Raw genomic sequence first — 5,818 nt, forward strand, 5'->3', positions numbered from 1 at the left:
CTGGTTTTAAGGGGGGGGGGGGCATGGAAAAACACCAAAAATGCCCCCCCCCCACACACTGAAGTCCCCCTTCAACTGAGGAGCTCCCTTCACACCAGGAGTCCCTTACTTTTACATCTGAGGTCCCCCTCTCACAATGGAGACCCCCCTTTTACAGCAGAGCCCCCACCTTTCACATCAGAGTCCCCCTTCACATTACAAGCTTTGCTTCACATCAAAAACTCCCCCTTTACATGAGGAGGATTTCGAGGTACCCCGAGGAGGCTAGAAGGCACCCTGGTTCAGAAAGACTGTTCAAATAAATAAAAAACTAGAAATGTAGCTGATGAACTGGTGACACTCAGGGCTCTTGCACACGGACGCCCACAACCCGTCCATCTAATTGACGCCTGCTGGCGGCCCTTTTGGTTATGGACGCCGGCAGAGAGGAGGGGATGTTCACCATACAGTCCATGGACCCATCGCACTCAAAACCGCTGTTCCTTATAAAAGACGGGTGCTGTGGCAGTTGACGGATGGCAACCGTCTATAATCACAGGATAACATAGACACCGGCACTCCAAGTAATGAATCAATGACGTCTGTTTATTGACGCATGAAACATAGCACAATGCATCAAAAAGCAACGTTTCGGGGTCTCACAGGATCCCCTTTATCAGGCAAAATGAGTGATGAAGGGGATCCTGTGAGACCCCATGAAATGTTTCATGCGTCAATACCGTGTTTCCCCGAAAATAAGACACTGTCTTGTATTTTTTTTGGCTCAAAAAAACACACTAGGTCTTATTTTCGGGGTAGGTCTTATTTTTTTTTCATATACAACAATCCAAAATTAATGCAAATCCAAATTAAATAATCCAAAATGGCAAAGTTAAGAATATGGTGATCAGTGCAATCGGGGGTGCCGTACCTTTCCAAGAGCAATTTGGTAACCAATCGCTGGCCAGAATGAGCGAAGCGCGCTTTCACTATAGATTCCTCTCAGGCAGAGTGCATTTGGTATCACTCCGCCTGTGACAGGAGCCGGTGCTATAGAGGAGGCATCAGCTTATGTGGCTCTGCTCCCTCCACTGCCGCCTTGCTTCCTCTAGCGCTGGCTTCGTTTCACCACCGATTCTCACCCACGGCTCTTCAAGTTTCCCCTTATGCCACCACCGTGCCCTGGGAATGGTCACAACTAGGTCTTATATTTTAGCAATTCCCAAAAATAGAACTAGGTCTTATTTTTGGGGTAGGTCTTATTTTCGGGGAAACAGGGTAAACAGACGCCATTGATTCATTACTTGGGGTGTCGGTGTCTGTTATCTGGGGATGTTCACCAGGCGCGATGAGGTATGCCGACGGGTTCCTTCCTCTCTCCTGACACTGGCTCTCGGTCCATGACCGAGTGCTCGACTTTTTAGAGGGGGTGACACCAAAATGACTGTCATTCATTTTGGTGTCACCCCTCCAATGTGGGCCGCACCCCCCTTGTGACGCCACTGGGATGTAGCAGTCTGTTATTCACTATGGGAGGATACGGCGGTACGCAGTCATACGCACACCCGAACTTAACATCTGTGCGGGTCCAAGTGTCCATACGCACACCCGAACTGAACATCTGTGCGGGTCCAAGTGTCCATACTCGGACGCAAACAGGATGGATGTGTAAAGTGTTTTCCAGCACATCACAAAGGGTGAGAAAACTCCGGCCCTCCTGCTGTTTTGGAACTACAAATCCCATTAGGCATTGCAAGATTTTCACAGCAACAGGCATGACTCCCACAGACAGATGCATGATAAGATTTGTAGTTTTATTTCTTACAAGTATTTATATAGCGCTGACAATTTACGCAGCGCTTTACATAGTTGCACATTCACACCAGTCCCTGCCCTCGAGCTTACAATCTAAGGTTCCTCTCACATGCATACATACGAGGGCCAATTTAGACAGGAGCCATTTAACCTACCAGCATGTTTTTTGGAGTGTGGGAGGAAACCGGAGTACCCGGAGGAAACACACGCAAGCACAGGGAGAACATGCAAACTCCTTGCAGTTAGCCCCCTGGCCGGGATTCGAAGTGGGGGGCCCTCAGGGCTGCAAGGCAGATGCACTAACCACTACGCCAGTTTCACCACAGCTAGACTTTGCCCAACTGCAAAAAAAAAAAATGCCACCCTAATATATTGTTGGACCACCTTTATCTTTGATTACGGCACGCATTCACATTGGCATTATTTCCATGAGCTTATGCAATGTCACATTTATTGCCAGAGTTATATGAATTTTTCACCAAGATCTCGTACTGATGATGGGAGAATCCGACCACTGTGTAAGGGCTTGTTCACACGATGTCCGGACCAGATCTGCAGACGTGGTGCTATGCGTTTTTGACGCGTTACAGTTAAAAAAAAAATGTTAGCTGCAGTGCGGTGCCAGCCCGGACAAAATGTGACATGCAGCATTTTCTCTGTCCGGACCAGAACTGTAGCCCATAAAACACATAGGGATACATTTTGGGTGCCAGAATCCGGACGTCGTGCGAACAAGCCCTCAAGTCTTCTCCAGCACATCCCGAACATTCTCAGTGGGATTAAGGTTCGGACTCTGTGGTGGCCAATCCATGTGTGCAAATTGTCTCATGCTCCCTGAACCACTCTTTCACAATTTGAGCCCGATGAATCCTGGCATTGTCATCTTGGAATATGTCCATGCCATCAGGGAAGAAAAAATCCATTGATGGAAAAACTTTGTCATTCAGTATATTCAGGTAGGCAGATTACCTCATTGTTTGGGGACATAAGGTTGCTGAAACTAGACCTGACAAACTGAAGCAACCTGTATAGCTTTTTTCGCCGCCTGAGGTGGCCAGAAGGGCAGTCAGCTGGTATGAAGGTGCTGTTAGTCGCCTGTGCTGCTGCACCCCACAATGAAATGCTGCCTCATTACGGGGACACCCCTGCCTATGGCTCTTACCTAAATCCAGGTGCTGGGCAGTGTATTTGGGCTTTTCAGTAGGCCAGCACAAAGGGGAATGCTGTTTGCAGTATCCCATAGCACGCACATGTCCTCAGTACCAATCCATGTAATCATGGCCTGGATGTAAATGTCAGAAATACATTTCTCCAGCATTTGTCATATTGTTTAGCTGAGGCCAGAACACACAGGGGGAAGTTTTCCTCTGACAGGGGTGGGGCTGAGGGATGGTTATGGACGCCGGCAGAGAGGAGGGGATGTTCACCATACAGTCCATGGACCCATCGCACTCAAAACCGCTGTTCCTTATAAAAGACGGGTGCTGTGGCAGTTGACGGATGGCAACCGTCTATAATCACAGGATAACATAGACACCGGCACTCCAAGTAATGAATCAATGACGTCTGTTTATTGACGCATGAAACATAGCACAATGCATCAAAAAGCAACGTTTCGGGGTCTCACAGGATCCCCTTTATCAGGCAAAATGAGTGATGAAGGGGATCCTGTGAGACCCCATGAAATGTTTCATGCGTCAATACCGTGTTTCCCCGAAAATAAGACACTGTCTTGTATTTTTTTTGGCTCAAAAAAACACACTAGGTCTTATTTTCGGGGTAGGTCTTATTTTTTTTTCATATACAACAATCCAAAATTAATGCAAATCCAAATTAAATAATCCAAAATGGCAAAGTTAAGAATATGGTGATCAGTGCAATCGGGGGTGCCGTACCTTTCCAAGAGCAATTTGGTAACCAATCGCTGGCCAGAATGAGCGAAGCGCGCTTTCACTATAGATTCCTCTCAGGCAGAGTGCATTTGGTATCACTCCGCCTGTGACAGGAGCCGGTGCTATAGAGGAGGCATCAGCTTATGTGGCTCTGCTCCCTCCACTGCCGCCTTGCTTCCTCTAGCGCTGGCTTCGTTTCACCACCGATTCTCACCCACGGCTCTTCAAGTTTCCCCTTATGCCACCACCGTGCCCTGGGAATGGTCACAACTAGGTCTTATATTTTAGCAATTCCCAAAAATAGAACTAGGTCTTATTTTTGGGGTAGGTCTTATTTTCGGGGAAACAGGGTAAACAGACGCCATTGATTCATTACTTGGGGTGTCGGTGTCTGTTATCTGGGGATGTTCACCAGGCGCGATGAGGTATGCCGACGGGTTCCTTCCTCTCTCCTGACACTGGCTCTCGGTCCATGACCGAGTGCTCGACTTTTTAGAGGGGGTGACACCAAAATGACTGTCATTCATTTTGGTGTCACCCCTCCAATGTGGGCCGCACCCCCCTTGTGACGCCACTGGGATGTAGCAGTCTGTTATTCACTATGGGAGGATACGGCGGTACGCAGTCATACGCACACCCGAACTTAACATCTGTGCGGGTCCAAGTGTCCATACGCACACCCGAAGTGAACATCTGTGCAGGTCCAAGTGTCCATACGCACACCCGAACTGAACATCTGTGCGGGTCCAAGTGTCCATACGCACACCCGAACATCTGTGCGGGTCCAAGTGTCCATACGCACACCCGAACTGAACATCTGTGCTGGTCCAAGTGTCCATAGGCACACCCGAACTGAACATCTGAGCGGGTCCAAGTGTCCATACGCAAACCCGAACTGAACATCTGTGCAGGTCTAAGTGTCCATACGCACACCCGAACTGAACATCTGTGCGGGTTTAAGTGTCCATACGCACACCTGAACTGAACATCTGTGCGGGTCCAAGTGTCCATACGCACACCCGAACTGAACATCTGTGCGGGTCCAAGTGTCCATACTCGGACGCAAACAGGATGGATGTGTAAAGTGTTTTCCAGCACATCACAAAGGGTGAGAAAACTCCGGCCCTCCTGCTGTTTTGGAACTACAAATCCCATTAGGCATTGCAAGATTTTCACAGCAACAGGCATGACTCCCACAGACAGATGCATGATAAGATTTGTAGTTTTATTTCTTACAAGTATTTATATAGCGCTGACAATTTACGCAGCGCTTTACATAGTTGCACATTCACACCAGTCCCTGCCCTCGAGCTTACAATCTAAGGTTCCTCTCACATGCATACATACGAGGGCCAATTTAGACAGGAGCCATTTAACCTACCAGCATGTTTTTTGGAGTGTGGGAGGAAACCGGAGTACCCGGAGGAAACACACGCAAGCACAGGGAGAACATGCAAACTCCTTGCAGTTAGCCCCCTGGCCGGGATTCGAAGTGGGGGGCCCTCAGGGCTGCAAGGCAGATGCACTAACCACTACGCCAGTTTCACCACAGCTAGACTTTGCCCAACTGCAAAAAAAAAAAATGCCACCCTAATATATTGTTGGACCACCTTTATCTTTGATTACGGCACGCATTCACATTGGCATTATTTCCATGAGCTTATGCAATGTCACATTTATTGCCAGAGTTATATGAATTTTTCACCAAGATCTCGTACTGATGATGGGAGAATCCGACCACTGTGTAAGGGCTTGTTCACACGATGTCCGGACCAGATCTGCAGACGTGGTGCTATGCGTTTTTGACGCGTTACAGTTAAAAAAAAAATGTTAGCTGCAGTGCGGTGCCAGCCCGGACAAAATGTGACATGCAGCATTTTCTCTGTCCGGACCAGAACTGTAGCCCATAAAACACATAGGGATACATTTTGGGTGCCAGAATCCGGACGTCGTGCGAACAAGCCCTCAAGTCTTCTCCAGCACATCCCGAACATTCTCAGTGGGATTAAGGTTCGGACTCTGTGGTGGCCAATCCATGTGTGCAAATTGTCTCATGCTCCCTGAACCACTCTTTCACAATTTGAGCCCGATGAATCCTGGCATTGTCATCTTGGAATATGTCCATGCCATCA

Source organism: Nanorana parkeri, unplaced genomic scaffold (assembly GCF_000935625.1).
Source record: "Nanorana parkeri isolate BGI_ZX_2015 unplaced genomic scaffold, ASM93562v1 scaffold3300, whole genome shotgun sequence".
Classification (NCBI taxonomy): Eukaryota; Metazoa; Chordata; class Amphibia; order Anura; family Dicroglossidae; genus Nanorana; species Nanorana parkeri.